The following is an 18,142-nucleotide window of genomic DNA, read 5'->3' on the forward strand; positions in this document are numbered from 1 at the left end:
TGCTCTGCTCCCTACTCTGTCTCTGGTGAATCCTCTCACCACACACCTCTGGTCTGCACCCCAGCTCTTGTATGCATAAATAAATAAAACAAATCTTTAAAAAAAAAATCAAAGAAAGATGGGTACTGACATCTGCAACTAACTTTGAAATGCATCAGAAAAATAAGATGGATGAATAGAGAGATGGAGCCGTGGATGAAGATGAGTGATAAAGCGAATGTGGCGAATGCTAATGCTGAAATCTAGAGTGTGCTCTGCACTGTTATTTCAATTTCTCTGTGTGCTTGAAAACGTTCATAAAATACCACAGACTGAGGGATGAATGTGGCCACACTCTGGGGGTAGGTCAAGGCTTCCAACCTGTCCTTAAAAGCCTTTGATACACCCATTTTTCTGAGTTGTCTGGGGGTGGAGCCCACTACGAAGCTGTTCCATGAGGCTTCAGCCTGTCAGAAATCATGGCTCTGAGTTTTCAGTGTCTCCTCCTTGTCAGCTCCCAACATGCTCATGCATCTGCTTCTAGGAGGTAATGCAGCAGCTGCTCTCTGGATTTGACCTGGTTCCTCTCTACCAACACCTGCATCAATTGACTTGTGCCTTATTAGAATTTTTAATGTGCTCCTTGACCAGAATCATGTGTTCTTTCAGAAAGCTGTCTCCTGTGTCAGGGCTTGGGCACCACAGAGCATGTGGGCATGTTCTGAAGGGCCTGGTGACTTGCTTCTTCCTTTGTGTTTTAGCTCTTGGGTGAACAGCTACAGCCTCCTCCCCAGGGAGGCTTGTCACTGCCTTCCCGGCAGCCTTTCTAGGGCCCCTGATGTTGCCCTGCTCTCTGCTCCTTCACATTGAGGTTTTCAGTAAGCGTCTTGGAGAAGTTCCTGCCCACACCACCCAGGCCTCTTGCAAGGGCCACGAGAGCTGGCTCTAAGTGGCAAGGAGGCCTGGAAGGTGGCCCCTTTGGAATCCACAGCACAGGCATTTACCCCCGAGGGCCCTCTGGCAGGTTGTTGAGATACACCCCAGGATCCAGGGTTTGCATAACTATGACCTTGTAAAAGCCAGTCACAGCTGAGCAGTGAGTAGACTAGGATGCTTTTCCTTCTTGGATTGTTTTTTTATTGCCCTGATGTTATAATTATCCTGTTCCCTCACTAGCTTATTTCTTATTGTGCTCATTCCTAATCACCCCAAGAAAACCTTAGGGTCAGAATCTCCATGGACATATGACACACACCAGCTATTCTGCCAGCTTCATCCTGGGCAGACTCCTGTCCCACAGCCTCAGTTCTGCCTCCCGGGTCCTGGGGCCTATTCACCTGGGCAGGGCTGAAGGCCCGGATCCCTCACCTCACCCTTGGTCTCTCTCCTGTCCCTGCTTCCCTGTGGTTGATTTTCCTGTGCCCTGCTCTGTGTCCATCATCTTTGTTTCCCCTTTGCCCACTAGTGTCCTTTGCCCACTAGAGGAGGGACGTGGAAAGTCACCCCTGAGACCACGACCAGCTGAAGTGAATTTCTGTGCCCCAGTACCTCCCTCACCTGGGCCTGACATGGAGTCTGGGCTGGATTCCCCTGATGACTGGGCAGGCCTGGCTCCAGGGCCTTCTGGCCTCCAGGCCTGAGTTGTCTTTTGAGGGCCCCAAGGTCTGTTCTTCTCCAGACTCTTTCTGAAAGACCCAGGGGCAGGTCATGGTGTGGGGCTGCTTACTCTCTGTAGGAGGAACCAGGGAGGACACTCAGCGTGCACATTTTATCTGTGAGTGCTCAGGGATTTTATTGAATTTTTTTCATCATTTCCACTGTCCATTCTTTTTGACCCTTGTATTATTAAGTTGTTGGAATCTCCTGGTTGATAGACTCAGTTTCTTGTAGGTCTTCTCCTGCTTGTCATTTCCTTTCCATTTACATTATTTAGTGGGAGCGAGACTTTAATATTCCAGTTCATCTACTGATTTATTCATTTCTATGATTAAAATCTCTAATTTTCAAGAACGCTTATTCTGAGCACCTGAAATTTTATAACATCTTTTTCTTTTTTTTTTTTTTTTTTTAAGTACTAGAAAGTAACCAAATTTCCCAATATATGCATAGGGAATCTACATCTAAATGAGTGTGTGAAATCTGTGCAGGAACTGAGGGTGAGCTAAGGAGTGCGATTGGGGCCTGGCACCCACGAGAGAGGAGGGGATCACATGGCAAGGACAGGGTGACACATGACAAAGATCAGATGTTCTATGTTTGCCCTGACACATAGGTAGGTTTCTCAGATACAAAGCTTGTTTCTGGTAATAACCCTAATTTTGGGTAAGACCACCCATTTTCATATCAGGTAGTTATAGAAGTGTAAACGTTTCTTAAGATGAACCCCTGATGAAACTCACATGGAAATAATTCACATGCCAAGTGGTCTGTCTTGGGGACACCTTTCTGAACATCTTGGGGAGGCCTGTCCTTCAGCGCATAATAAATGAGGGGAAGAACAGATGAGGGGAGGACGGGCCAGGACCAGGAGGCAGATTAGGGTACAGGCCTCCTCAGTATGGTTGGGTCCTGGGGCAGGATGTGGAGGGGGCTGAGGAAGAGGGCACAGGCTGGTCTATGGGGCCAGAGCATGTGTGTCAGGGACAGAAGTGAGTTATGGGAAGAGATAAAATCTTTTCCTTATGCTTAATTTTTTTAATATATATATTGTGATACTATTGATACTATCTGATATTTTGATACTTTTGATACTATTGATAGTAGTGGTCGTCCTGTTAGGGCTCCTGCTTCTCTGCTTTCACAACAAACACACTCTTTCCTCCCAGCACGGGGCTCAGGTCGGGTTTACACGTGTCTTTGTCACCTTTACTCAGTGTCCATCTCTCATGACAGTGCAAGCTCCACGTCTCCAGTGTCCTCTCTCTGTTCCCCATTGTATCTGCAGGGGAAGCAGCTTGGGGAGGCAGGAGCCAGGCAGGGAGAGGGATGCTGGGAAGTGAAGAGGAGGCAAAGGCAGAGAACACTTGGGAGATGCTCCCTGGTTGACTGAGAAAAGCATTTCTCAAAGTGTGGTCTGTGGAGCCCTTGAAGTCACCCAGAAACTTTCATGGGATCCATGAGGTAAAACTATTTTCAAAACATCACTTAGACATAATAGTTTTTTCACTATTTTTGGCATTTGCTGAGGTAAAAATTAGTAAGAGTGGAGCTTATAGTACCATTGCAGAAGTAGTGATTCTTCACCAGCACTGACCTGAAGAAGCAAAAATCAAAGCCAGTTTCACTTGAAAATGTCTTGAAAAAAGCATTAAAAGTTATCTTCATTATTGCATCATCCTCAAATCCACATTTTAAACTATCTGGTGTGCTGAGCTGGAAGGACACACGGAACACTTCTGAGGCATCCCAAGCTCTGTGTCCTGAGGAAAATATTTGTATGAGATGAATTAGACTCTTTATTTGTGGGCAACACCACTCTTACCTGAGGGGATGAATGACACAAACTAAGGTTATTTAAATTTGGGTAATTAGCAGACCCTTTCCTCAAAACAAGTGTCTGTTTCTTGAAGAAAATCAACAATGGCAAATGACAGTAACTTTCTGATAAAATACAAGCTCTCAGAGAAAACCAGAATTATGAAAATTGAGTGCATTACTCTTGACAATTTATAGTACGGATTTTTCTTTTGGGATTTGTGATTAAAAAATAAAACATTTTTTGATCATTTGATTCCAGTGTAATTAACACTAAAAATCTATGTAACTTAGTGAAACAATGTATCACCTTAAAAAATCATACATTAGCACAAGTTCCAACCAATATGCAAGAGAGGCCTATGGAAATGAAACAGAATAGGAAATATTCCCTGATATTATTTCAGGTTTCACTTTGCAAATAACCTTTGAGAAACTACCACCTGTACAGTTTTAATTTAGTATCAATATTCACAATTATTTGAAAATACTGCTTGTTTCTTTATTCCTCCAGGCTGCTGCTTCTCCCAGCCCAAATCCACTCCTCCCTAAGGTGGGGAAGGGAATTTGGAGCCTCCCCTGTCTGTGGATGTCACACTGTTGCAGCATCATGTCTGCCTCTCACAGGTTCTGTGGGGTGGTGCAGCCTTGATGACCCCACACTCACCCCCATTCTCTCTCCCCATTTCCTGGGGGTTTCCAGGGAAGACAATCAGCATCATCCTGCTCCAGTTACAAAGTCTCCAAGGACCCTCCTGGACTCCTTCTCCCCAGACCCCTGGAAGGGAGTGTGATGCCCCTCACCCTCCTGCTGCTGCTCTGGGGGTCCCTGGCCCTGATGGAGACCCGGGCGGGTGAGTGCGTGTCCAGCTGGACACTGTTGCTCCAGGAGGGAGGAGCAAGGAGACCCCTGAGGGTGCAGGACCCCAGGAAAGGCTCATCTCCCCGCAACCTCTTGTACCCCTTCAGGCCCCTTGTGTTCTGTCCCTCCCGCCTCCCTTGAGTGCTCTGGGCCCCTGAGTCTGGGCCCTTCTTGGCCCACCCCCCTTTTCACTCTCCCGGCCCCGCCCCTTTCTCCCCTCCAGGCCCATCTCCCTGGGCCCTGGGCCCGCGCTGAGAGGAGGGTCAGCCCGGGTCCCCTCCTGCCCCCAGGTTCCCACTCCCTGAGGTGTTTCTACACCGCGATATCGTGCCCCAGCAATGGCAACTGCAAAGGCAACGGGACCCCCACTACATCGCCGTGGGCTACGTGGACGACATGCAGTTCGCGCGATTCGACAGCCACTCTCTGGGCCAGAGTGCGGAGCCGCGGGTGCCCTGGGCGGGGCAGGTGGGGCAGGAGGAGCGGGAGGAGGAGATATTGCAACAAAGGAACAAGGCACAGCAGTTCGAAGCTCTCCTGAGGGACCTGCCCGGCCACTACAACCAGAGCGAGGACGGTGAGCTTCGCGGAGCGGGGCCAGGGTCAGGTCACCCCTCATTCCCACCGTAAGGCCGGGGTGTCCCGAGTCACAGGGTCCACTGACCCTCGAAGCTGGTGGGTCTGCCAGGGCCCTCCCCCGGGAAGGGACTTTCCTGCCGGCCCTTTCATTTCAGTTTAGGTTTATTCAGGGTGCGGGGGTGGGGGTGATTTGCAGGTGACCTCCAGACTGACCGCTGGGCGGGGCGCAGTGTCTCACACCCTCCAGAGCATGTGTGGCTGTGAAGTGGGGCCAGATCTGCGTCTCCTCGGCGGGTATGAAAAGTTCGCCTATGACGGCGCGGATTTCATCTCCCTGAGCGAGGACCTGCGCTCCTGGACCCCGCGGACTCGGTGGCTCAGATCACCCAGAGCGAGTGGGAGGCGCAGGGGAGGGCCGAGCAAGTCAGGCACAGTATACAGAGCAGGTGCTTCCCGTGGCTCCTCAGATTTCTGGCATTGGGGAAGGAGGTGCTGCAGCGCACAGGTAAGAGGGGCCACAAGGCCTCGGACCTCCCCTATCCTGGCGTCCCACAGGGAAAATGGAATAATGGGCAGAACAGCACCTGCTTTCTGGGCAGAGAGGGAGAGTCCCCCTGGGTTTCATGTTCTGTGCTGGAGAGAGACTCGCCCAGAAGATGCTACATTTCTGGACAGTTTAGGAATCCAGTCTCCCAGAGGGAGGGAGGCCATCCTGAAATAACTCTTCCTGGATCCTTGTGACCTGGCAGCCATCCTGGGAACCATGAGTTTCTCTTTCAAGGTCTTGTTTTGGTCTGACAACATTTCTGGATCTGGCTCCTGCTTTTCTCTGCCATGCACCCTCCACCCAGGTCAGGAGCAAAAGTCTGTGTTCTCCTTAGAGACCTGCGTCCTCCTACCCTGGGCTCTCACCTGATTATCCCAGATTCTCCAGACTAGGCTGGTTTCTGGGCTTTGTGCTTCCTCCCTCCAAACCAATTGTCACGTCCATTCTGAGGATGGTCAGTGAGGCTGCTTCAGTATCCACAGAAGAAACCCAAAGTGTGAATTTTTGACCATTCTCTTTAGATCCCCCCAAAACACATGTGACCCACCGCCCCACCTCTGACCAGAAGGTCACCCTGAAGTGCTGGGCCCTGGGCTTCTACCCTGCGGATATCACCCTGACCTGGCAGCAAGATGGTGAGAACCTGACCCAGTACACAGAGCTGGTGGACACCAGGCCTGGGGGGAATGGAACCTTCCAGAAGTGGGTGGCTGTGGTGGTGCCTTCTGGAAAGGAGCAGAGATACACGTGCCGTGTGCAGCATGAGGGGCTGCTGGAGCCTACAGTCCTGACTTGGGGTAAGGAGGGGGAGGTGGACGCTGGGCTTCTGCTCAGAGGAATCAGGAACCCTTCTGGAGAACTTCAGAGGGTCAGGATGAGGCCTGGGTCTCAGGGATTGACCTTCCCTTCCCTTCCAGTGCCCCCTCGTCAGTCCTCCTTCCCCACGGCGGGCCTGATTGTTGGCCTGGTTCTCCTTGGAGCTGTGCTCACTGGAGCTGCAGTGGCTGCAGCTGTGTGGTGGAGGAAGAAGCGCTCAGGTAGGGAAGGGAGTGGGTGGTCTTGTTCACTGGGGGCTTTCATGTCCCAGGGAGAACTTGCCCTTCCTGGTTAGTAGGGAGTACGATCCACACACGTGTTGCCCAGTCTGGAGCTGATTGCGAACACTCACTCTTTGTAAAGCACTTATGAAAATGAATCACTGCTGAAGACCAGCCTCAGCAAAATGTCATGTCAGGGGTCCCTGAAAGGATGAGACGGCCTAGGCGAAATTTTAAGGGCTGAAGGGAAGGGGATGGTTAGTGAGGAGACACTGACACTTGATGAGGTGCAAGTATCTTCTACTCAGGGGCTCAGCAGGTCTTTATTTATACTTTTTTAACAAGCCGTGAGATGACATCATCATATGCATAGAAACAAAGCAGAAATAATCAGTGCATTTTTTTCCCTTAGACTTTTGTTGCTACATGCTCTCAGCAAGAAGGCAACCTTCAAGGTTAATAGATGAAAACTAAGCCTTACACTAAAACTCATTACTTCAGTTAAACAATTACTTAAGACAGCCAATAGCTGTCCATCAAAAGATTCTTCTTAATCGCATGGCCTTCAGCTGGGGACTAGCTGCTTTCTGGTTATCAGAACTTTTTCTGCCTAGAAACTCCTTAACACAATTAACTTCATTAAAAACTTTCCTAAGAAACTTTTCAAAAAAAGCAAAAGAAGGACTTACTATAATCATTGTCCTGGGTTGCCTTGTCAGGCATGTTCATGTATAACAAATTATTTCCCATTGTCAGGCAGGCCAAATTTACTGTTTGATTTTTAAGCAGGTATTTCTTTGTGCCACTTACTTACAGTATTCTTATGCATATAATTTATTGCCCAATGTATTTTTGAGAGGTTTTTCTCTTTTTATGACCAAGAACAAAAAACAAAGGGATGCTTGTAGGTTATAGATTAATCTTCAGCCCTACAGTGTGAGGCACAAGGAATCTTCAGCCCCACTGCATGAAGCTCTTTGGAAATCTTCGGCCCCACGGTGTGAGGCCCTTTTCTTAGCTGCTTGCCAGTGTCTTACCTGGCTAGGGCAGCAAGGCCCCCTGCAGCAAATCACCAATTGTTCACTTTATAAATGTGGTGATGGGGATCTGTTTCCCAGGAAATGTCACAAGGGAAGGACCCTGCTGAGGAAATACTCCAGTTCCCTTTCATATCCATTCTTCATATACCCCAGTCCTGACCTGGGTCTTCAGTCACAGTTTTAGAAACTTCCCTCTCACCTACACTTGGGAATTCCTTTAGGACTTGTCACCTGACTCCTCCTTTGTCTCACATGATGTTTCTTCCCACAGGGGGACAGGCAATCAGCTACAGTCAGGCTGCAGGTAAGTGTAGATCAGGGGTTGGCTCCTGAGCTCCTGAGGACAGCATAGAGGGAACTCTTGGGAGAGTCACCCTCATCAATTCCTCTGAGTGTCTCATCTTTGGGCTCAGACCAGGTCTCTTTTGTGCTTCCTCAGGCAGCAACAGTCCCCAGGACTCTGGGATGTCTCTCCCCCTGGGACATACCAGAGGACGGGGCCAAGTTGTGGGGAGCTGTGAATGGGACAGTCTTAGGATGCAGTGGATTATTGACAATGTTATCACTCAATGTAACTCACCCGAATTTCTTCAATATTATTTTCCATCATAGAATGAGCGCTCTGCCTTGTGTGGGACTGAATGTTATAGGATTTTCTCCCCCCATTTTGTAACTTCAGGATCCTCTGCTTTATTTAATTTTATTTGTTTTCTAGCTGTCAGTGAGTGATATAAAAATCTTTATTAAATCTATTTATTTTTTCTCTTACATCATTGTTAATTTTTGTATAATATTTTATTTCTCTCTCAGGTGTAGTCCTTATAGTTCTCTCATCACCATAGCACCCATGATCCATCACTACAGCCCCTTGTGCTCTTCCCTCCCCTGTTTGGAACCATCTCTCTCCCTTTCCCTGCTGTAGGCCTCAGATCTAGAATCAGGCTGCAAGTTTTGTCTTTATTCTGACACTTTGTTTGATTTCTGTATATCCCACATATAAGGGAAACCATCTGATATTTATTTTTTCCTTCTGACTTATCAAGCTCAGTATCCCTTCCTGCCCCATCCATATTTCCCAAATGGCATGAGTTTATATTTTTGATCACTGAGTATTATTCCACTGTGTATATGGACCACGCCTTCTTGATCCATTCACAACCCCCTGATTTAAAATAATGATAACCTAAAGCAGGATGTTTCCCAAGCCTGCTGCTTGGGGGAGTCTACCGCTTTGATTCTGCTGCTTGCTGGAGCAGAGAAGTGCTGGGTGTACTGCGCTGCTTGTCTGAGGTGGTAGCCATGATTCCTTTGAACCAATTCCCAAACACTGAAGAATGATCCCACTGAGCTTGCTGGTGTGGCAATTAAATCTCTCGCTTTCTACTTCTCTGAGTGCCCTCTGATTTCTCTCAGGAAATTGCTGTGAGGTTTTTCTTCCCTGATCAGGACCCTCCAAAGCCAGCGGCCCCTGGACTGGGGCGGCATCCACATCTACAGGCCTAGCACAATCCTGGCATTTGGAGAGCAATTCAGGTGGGTGTCAGTACAAAGAAAACTGGGTCCTTAGTCCAGGTCGTGGAGCCCGCATGAGGGCAAGACAAACTCAGATGCCAGCCTGGTGCCAGAGGCCGTCCCCCACACCACAGTCGTCCCTCGCCCAACACCAGGCAGAGCTCCTCCTCCTGGTAGCCCTCCTGCTCAGCCAGCTTCTGCCAACAACTACCTACGTCCTCACCACCTGGAATGCTGGGGTCCCTGAGAGCAGCCCCCAGCACACAGTATGATGCCTACGCAAAAAGGCAGCAGAGGTCGCGCAGCCCAGGGATGTCAGCCTGCAGGTGCCAGTTAAATTGCGTGAGTCGCAGATCTGGCCTCGGTGATTCTGCAGCTGCTGACTCACGTAGATGAGGTGGCCTCGCTGCTCCAGAGTGGCCAGGTGCGCCGCCGCCTCCTGCTGCAGGCGCTACACCAGCTCCTCCTTGCCCAGTACCGGCATTGCCTCGTCCATCAGCTCCTCCACAGTGCCCGCTTTGGGCACCCATGGTGGCTCAGCTGAGACATCACCTGCTGCCACTGTGGCCTGGAGCCCCTAGTGCTCAGGCTCAGGACCTGCGCCGGCAACTACACCCGAGTTGAGATGAAAGAGAGCTTGCGTCAAAAATAAAGAAGAATATTCCATTGTGTATATGTACCACATCTTCTTGACCCAGTCATCTATTTTTGGGCATTTGGTTGTTTCCAGGTTTTACCTGTTATAAATAGTGCTACAATAAACATAGGGGTACAGGTGGTCTTTTGAATCAATGTTTCTGTGTCCTTTGGGTAGATTCCCTAGGAGTGGAATTGCTGTTTCACATGGTAGCTCCATTTTTAGTAGACTGAAGAAGCTCCAGACAGCTCTCCATAGTGGTTGGACCAGTTTGCACTCCCACCAACAGTGCAGGAGAGTTCCTTTTTCACCACATCCTTGCCAACATTTGTTGTTGCTATTTTTTTTATATGTGCCATTCTTAATGTTACTCAGCCATCAAAAAGATAAACTCATGCCAATTGCAGCAACATGGATGGAGCTAGAAGGAATTATGCTCAGTGAAATAAGTCGGAAGGAAAAATGAAAAATATTGGATGGTTTCACTTATAGCAGGAATATAGGGGAACGAAACAAGACATCAGTGTAAAAAAATAATAGCAATACTAAACACAACAAAACAAAAACAGACATTTATAAACCAGAGACATCCTGCAGGGGAAGAGAGGGAGAGGGATGAGAGGGAGGGAGGGAGGAGCACAGGGGACTGTGGTGATGGTGGGCGGGTGCATTGGGGAAGGAAATTCTATGGGGACTACATGGCGGGGAGGGGGGATGGGAAGCAAATATTGTTTAAAAATGAACAATGATGTAAAAAACAAATAATATAAAAATAAATAAATAAAATAACAAAATAAAAAAAAAAGGTGAAAACACTAGAGGAGTGATGGCTCCTACCAGATGGATAAAATTTTGTCCCTTTAGTTTGCTTCTTCAGGTGCCAGATTTGTGAACAGCACACAGGCTCCTCCCCTTTTAAGGCCCTGTAGGTGGACCTCACAAAAATCAAGCCTTGCAGAGGCCACAGATATTTACTTGTTCTGATCTGTACCTTCTCTGGGTGGGTAGAGGTGTCCCCTCCAGAATGGAGAAGGCCCAAGAGTCACCAAAGCTCTTGTAAGGGAAATAATTCCTAGTATGGGATCCCTGTGACTATTGGCAGTGATACTGGCCTAGACTTTGATGCTGAAATCACCACTCACCTGACTCATTTACTTCACATTACATGGAATCTTCCCATCAATTGGCCACAAACTTCTGGTACAGTAGAACATGTCTCCTGAACCATTAAACGACTCTGGGAAATTTTTGCCAGGAAAGAGGTTAGCCCGGGGTGGACCTTCGCCCCTTAGTGCTTCTCAGAATTCGGTGCATTCCCAGTGCCAGTGGCGACACCCCCTTTGAGATTTTGCTTGGCCGGCCTCCCCTGTTGTGTCTGTGGTGAGGGGAGACCTCAGACACACTGGCGAACTGGGACTAAATCGGCAGCTGCAGCTCCTTAGTAATGTCCTACACAAGGTTAATGAAACTGTCACCCAGAGGGCCCCGTTCCTCTGGGATCCCCAGTTCATCCCCACAAACCTGGGGACCGAGTCTGGGTAAAAGACTGGAAAAAGAGCCACTCAAACCTGTCTGGGTGGGAACCTGCACTGTCATCCTTACAACCCTACTGCTGTCAAATTTGCAGGTGTTACTCTGAGGGAACGCGACTCCCCAGATGTGTGAGCTCACATGAGACGTCGGAACAGTGGACGGCCTGCCAGGACCCCGCACACCAGCTTAGACTGACCCTGCGGGGAACTCCTGCCCAACACCGTGACCTGTTGCAGCCCTGCTCCAACCACAGCCCGGAAGCGGGTTGGCCTGCGCACAGCGGAAGCTTGAGGAGCATCATGGGGAATGCTTATGGGCTGCTGGATTGGACCCAGTGGTGGCTGCTTCTCTTGTTTCCCTTGGTGGGACAGCATCACCACACTGTGCCTTGGTCACGCCTGTCCTGGGTGCACTGGTCTCCATTCTTGTGATGCTCGCCCTTGGGCCGTGGCTTTTAATCTGGCCACACGGTTTATCCAGTCCTGTTTGGAGGCTACTAAACTCCATATGTTGCCCTTAGGCTCCTTTCCTGCTGCTTGCTATGAGTCCATACCTTGATACTCCCTAGCACATAGTAGGGACATCAAAAGGGGGAAAATGAAACAGAAAGTTTCCCAAGTCTGCTGCTTGGGGGAGTCTACCGCTTTGATTCTGCTGCTTGCTGAAGCGAAGAAGTTGCTGTGTGTGCTGCACTGCTTGTCCGTGGTGGTAGCCGTGACTCCCTTGAACCCCCTTCCCAAACTATAAAGAATTCTTATGCTATGGTGGATGGGATAGCAAGTTTCCTTATACAAACTGTATAAAACCTTGCCATTCTTGTTCTTGGGTGCTCAGCCTTTTGGGGAACATTCCCACTGAGCGCGCTAGTGTGACATTAAATCTCTCTCCACCTCTCTGAGTGCTGTCAGATTTCTCTGGGAAATTGCTGTAACAAAACCACTTCATGTGAGAATGGCCTATATCAGAAAGACGAGACATTAATAAGTGCTGGCAAGGACATGGCGAATAAGGAACAGTCCTACATTGTTTATGGGAATGTAGATGGGTTCAGTTTTGATGGAAACAGTATCAAGGTTTCTGCAAATAGCCAAAGCTCTCTGGACTAAGAAGAAAGAGAATGGAGGCATCACACTCCCAGACTTCAAACTGTACTCTAAAGCCATAATAATTAAAACACTACGATACTAGAACAAAAAAACACAGACCAATGGTATTGAATAGAAAACCCAGAAATAAACCCACATATTTTTTATAATAAATTTTATTTTTATATTCCCCATACAATTGCACCCCCCTCCATAAACCCACATATTTATGGACAACTAATCTTTGACAAAGGAGCACAGTCTAGGCAATGGAACAAGGACAGTTTGTTCAATAAATGGTGCTGGGAAAACTGAACTGCTACATGCAAAAAATGAAGCTAGACTACTACCTCACACCATGCACAAAAACCAATTGAGGGCCTCCCCGGTGGCGCAGCGGTTGAGCGCTGGGTTGCGAAGCTGCCCGCAGCCTCTGCGGTGCTAGTTCTACAGTTCTATCCCCGGCTGCTCCCCGGCCACCAGAGGAGGGTCCCAAATGGCGCGCAGACCTCTCCTGCTGCCCGCTGCTCCCTCAGCAGTGTACTTCGGTCCCTCTGCCTGCTCTGCTCCCTGCTCTGGCTCTGGTGAATTCTCTCACCCTCCCGTGCTTCTGACTGTACCCAGTGCGTGTATAAACAAACAAACAAATAAATAATAAATAAAATGAATAAAATACATGCCTCTAAAAAAAGAAAAAACGAAAACCAATTGAAATTTTATAAAAGAATTCAACATAGGATCTGAAACCATAAAATATATAGAAGAAAATATAGGTGAAATACTACATGATATAAATATCCATAACATCTTTAAAGACACAACCCAGAAAGCAAAGAAAGTGAAGGAAAAGATAAACAGCTGGGATTACATCAACCTAAAAAGCTATAGTACAGCAAAAGGGATATTAACTAAAACAGAGAGACCCTTCTGATTGGGAGAAAATTTTTGCACACTGTGCAACTGGTAAGAGACGATCACAAAGATCTACAAAGAGCTCACAGGACTCAACAAAAATAAACAATCCAGTCAAAAAATGGGAAGAAGAGCTAAAAAGACTTCTCCAAAGAAGAAATGCAAATGGCCAACAGGTATATGAAAAAATGTTCAACATCACTTAAATCAGGGAAATGCAAATCAAAACTACAATGAGATACCACCCTAAACCAGAGAGAATGGCACATATTTAAAAAACAGGAAATATAAGGGGGGTGGGAATTGTATGGGGAATATAACCAAGATGAAAATGCATATACTGTGCAAAAATGAAAATGTATACATTGTGCAAAAATGATGTAAAAATATATAAAATAAGTAAAATATTAAAAAAAAATAGGCAGCAACAAATGTTCACAAGGATGTGGAGAAAAAGGAATTCTCCCACAGCTGGTGGGAATATAAACTGGTCCAACCATTATGGAAAACTATGTGGAGTTTCCTCAAACTACTAAAATGGAGCTGCCACATGACCCAGCAATTCCACTCCTAAGAATCTACCCAAAGAATACAAAAGCATTAATTCAAAAGGATACCTGCCCCCCCAGTATTTATTGCAGCAGTATTTATGATAGGTAAGATGTGGAAACTCAAATGTTCTAAAATATATGACTGGATCCAGAGGATGTTGTATATATACAAATGAATGCTATTCAGCAATCTAAAAAGATCAGCACATGCCATTCTCAACATGGATGTAACTAGAGGGGATTATGTTCAGTGAAATAAACCAGAGAGATAAAGAAAAATATTGGTTGATTTCACTTATAGGAGGAATATAGGGGAATCAAATAAGAGACCAGGAAAATAAATAGCAGTAGTAATAAATAAAAAACGATGTTAGTAGAAAATTATAAATCAGAAACATTTTGCAAGGAGGAGAGGTAGAAGGAGCAAACCATGGGGGAGAAGAGTAATAGAGACTATGGTGATGGTTTATGGGTGAATTGGTGCTGGGAATTTTATGGGGAATACACCTGAGGAGAAAGCATACAAGCAGACATAGTGTAAAAATGAACGATGATACGATGATATATATATATATATATATCGTTCATTTTTACACTATGCTTGTATGCTTTCTCCTCAGGTGTGTATATATATATATATATATACACATATATATATATATATATATATATATAAACAGTATTGAGATTTCATAGAAGATTAAAAGTGTATCTGCCATAGGGCCCAGCATGTCCCACTTCTATGTATGTACCCACAGAATATAAATACAATACTGTGAAGGACAACTTGCACATCCATGATCACTGTAGCACTAATTACAATATCCAAGCTATGGAAACAACCAAAATTCCTGAAAACAGATGAGAAATCAAGAAGAAGTGGTATGTAGATAATAGAATACTACTTAGAAAAACATAAACTCATGCCATTTGGGGCAACATGGATGGTGCTAATTGTAATGAGTCCAAAGGAGAAAGACCAACATGTCATTCATATATGGTATAGAGAAGCCTAACGAACTCAAAAACTTACGCTTGAATCCCCTAGGCTGCACCTATTGCTGCCCAGGGCTGCAGACCAGCCTAGGCTTCCTGGCCCGGCAGCACTGGATGGTGGACTGACCCTCTCTAGTTTGGCATTAGACTCATTTGATGACAAAGCCTGACTCCCGCTGACTGAGTCCCCATTGTGTCTTGTTGCACCTATACCTCAATCCACCCCTATTTGCTAGAGCTAAAATGGATCTTGTACTTGATGTTGCAGATAACTATTTTTTATATTATTGACATCTTCCAACAAGCTGTCATTGTCCGGGTTGTAAGAAATCTTGGTGCTTTTATCCTTTATTTCCTCTTTGCGACAATGAGCTGTTATTTTGTCTGTAGTCATTCCTTAACTAACCACCCACAATATTTATAGAATCAAGTCTACTGAGAATCATGTTTACTGTTACATCATTACCATGGATTAAGTATTCCCACCATTTCACTGTTTCTGTGGAGCTGAGAAGATGTAGCAAATTATATGACAACCTAGGAGAGTTTCCAAACAGCTGGATTCAACTCACTATTCTTGTGTGGTCCTTCCTCTTTTTCACCAATGTGCTAATCTACTGGATTCACAGAGGCCTTCACCATAGATTTACAGATATGCGAATCCATGAACCTCATCTCTGGAAGATCCTTCTTCACCTGCAAGTCATGGGTTTCACCCTGTGGATGGCTTTCTTCAGAGTCTACCTTATCATCTCTACCCTTTCATCCTTCCATTACATCAGCTGGTTATTTAGACTGTACATCTCGGTTAATGTCTGCACAATTTCCTTTCATTGTCAATAACCTTTGGCAGTACAGTTTTCCGGCCGACAGAGGGACCTGGGTAGTTCCCGCTTCCGCCAAATAATGAGACTACAAATCTGATGCAATCTTAACAGGAAGTTACAAGGTCCATGGACAGCGCATGCGCAAGGCAAAAGCTGATGCAACCTAAAGCACATGTGCAACGTAAAGCGCATGTGCAGACAACGTAAAGCGCATGTGCAGGCCACGTAAAGCGCATGTGCAGACTTTCCTATATATCGCCCTGCCCCTCGGTAATAAAAGAGAGTTCCTGCTTCCAGCCAAGTGAGTAGACACATCCTTCATCCCCAGCCCCTCCGCCATGTTCCTGAACCCCGTCGGCCTGCAGGACTGACCGACAGTTCATGACAATGATTTCTGTCTCCTTGAATCTTAAGGCCATTTATTAATGACTCAGCTCATCATACAGACCATCACCTCTTCTCTAACTAAAACTGTGGACAGTATTTTACATTGCGGGGTAGAGTTGAAAGCTCCTTCAAGAATCCTTCCTCCTTTGAAGGGAAGAAGGTGACAGAAAAAAGCACAGCAGCCAGCAGAAACTTGTTGTAAAAAATAAATTACTCAGTAGAGAGTTTACAAAGACTGAGCAGATTATTGCCTGATTATTAAATATTTTTTTAAGATTTATTTATTTATGCATACAAGAACTGGAGTACAGGCCAGATGTTTGGGAGCATGAGAGGATTCACCAAAGACAGAGTGGGGAACGTACAGGCAGACTGACTGAAATACACTGTTGGGGGGAGCAGCAGGAAGACAGGAGAGTCTGCCATGCCATGTGGGTATCTCCCCCGCTGGCCAGGGTAGAACCCACGCTGCAGAGGCTGTGGACAGCTTCACAGCACTGCACTCAACCGACTGCGCCACCAGGGAGGCCAATTATTAAATATTTTTAATGATAGAAAATAATCTACGTCCAGCCAGGAGAAAGCAATGTAGCATTTGAAACTCTGCATTGAGGGCCCTGCTGAGGGATGGTCGTGCTGAGAGACCAAGAGAAACCAACCTCATGTGTAAGTACCAGGGATTGACCTAAGCTGTGACTGTGTCTTTTCAGCCAGTGAATCTGTAACTTATATAGTCTCATCAATAATTTTGAAAAAGTTGGAGAGAAAATAAATGATTGAGGAGACCATGTTATGTCCTTTTGCCTTAACCCACCACATTTGTTAAGAAAAACTCATTGTGCTAATAGCACCAAGGCTCAGCGCCATAACAAGGAACATGAGTACAGTGACAGATGGTGCCTGGTGTCAGGAGTGAGCTCTGTCTTCCGTGCTGGCCCAGCAATGACCACCTGTAGTACTTGTTCAAGGGAAGCCCCAATGTGACAGCAGGTCTGATAGAATATGTAGAATATATCCCCCTATTCTCTGGGACATTGTTAAATGTTACATTTTACTGATGAATAAATAAACTGGAATTTAAAAAATTGATACTACTGTGATTTATCAGATGTGGGATTATTTAATTTAACATTTTGATGTTTATTTTTAAAAACCATTACTTAATAAATGTAAAATTATGTGAATGTAAATATATTTAGAAAGGGAAATATGATGCCCAAGTAATATATTTCACTATTTTTTTAAAGATTTATTTAATTATGCATGCAAAAACTGGGGTATGGGCCAGAGGTTTGGGGGTTGAGAGGATTCACCAAAGACAGCGAACAGTGGGGAACAGAAAAGGCGGACTGACTGAAATACACTGCTGAGGGGAGCAATGGTGGAGTCAGGAGAGGTCTGCAGTGCCATGTGTGTCACATCCATGGCTGGGGATTGAACTCGTGCTGCAGTGGCTGCGGTTAGCCTCACAGTGCCGTGTCTTAACCCCTCGCACCACCAGGGAGGGCCTTCATATTGTTTTTTTAAGTAAACTGAGGCACTACAGTTTTGATTTGTTTCGAAGTCAAAAATCTACAACTTTCTATGAAGGGTAATGATGGCCACGTATTTAGCCTTGTCACTGAAGATGAGCATCGAAATTATCATCTTCCCACTTCTTTCCTCTACCTCCTCTGCCAAAAAATCTAATAAATAGGTTCATATGTTTTAACATAAATATATTGGAGAAACATGGTTTGCAAACTATTAGCTATTTATGTGAAACCAATGAAAGTTGATTATGACGATCAATACCACACGCTCACACACACACTGACTCTTTTTTTTTTAAGATTTTTTTTAAAGATTTATTTTTATTTATTTTACACAAGCACTGGGTACAGTCAGAAGTGCGGGAGGGTGAGAGAATTCACCAGAGCCAGAGCAGGGAGCAGAGCAGGCAGAAGGACCGAAGTACACTGCTGAGGGAGCAGCGGGCGGCAGGAGAGGTCTGCGCGCCATGTGGGACCCTCCTCCGGTGGCCGGGGAGCAGCTGGGAAATGAACCGGCGCTGCAGAGGCTGCGGGCAACTTCGCACAACCCAGTGCTCAACCGTTGTGCCACCGGGGAGGCCCCCCACACTGACTCTTGAAGTCTGCATGTAGAACTGCAGCTACCAGAGAGGCAGGGAGAGGGTGACCACAG

At 46.3% G+C, this 18,142-nt stretch overlaps 2 pseudogenes; both read left to right on the plus strand.

Annotated features, from left to right (window-relative positions):
- Positions 1-4,197: 4,197 nt before the first annotated feature.
- On the plus strand, positions 4,198-11,701 carry LOC119253220 (patr class I histocompatibility antigen, A-126 alpha chain-like; annotated as a pseudogene).
- Positions 11,702-15,003: 3,302 nt separating this feature from the next.
- LOC119251323 (lathosterol oxidase-like) lies at positions 15,004-15,538 on the plus strand (annotated as a pseudogene).
- Positions 15,539-18,142: the final 2,604 nt, after the last annotated feature.

Source organism: Talpa occidentalis, unplaced genomic scaffold (assembly GCF_014898055.3).
Source record: "Talpa occidentalis isolate TD23 unplaced genomic scaffold, MPIMG_talOcc4v2.1 talOcc4.2, whole genome shotgun sequence".
Classification (NCBI taxonomy): domain Eukaryota; kingdom Metazoa; phylum Chordata; class Mammalia; order Eulipotyphla; family Talpidae; genus Talpa; species Talpa occidentalis.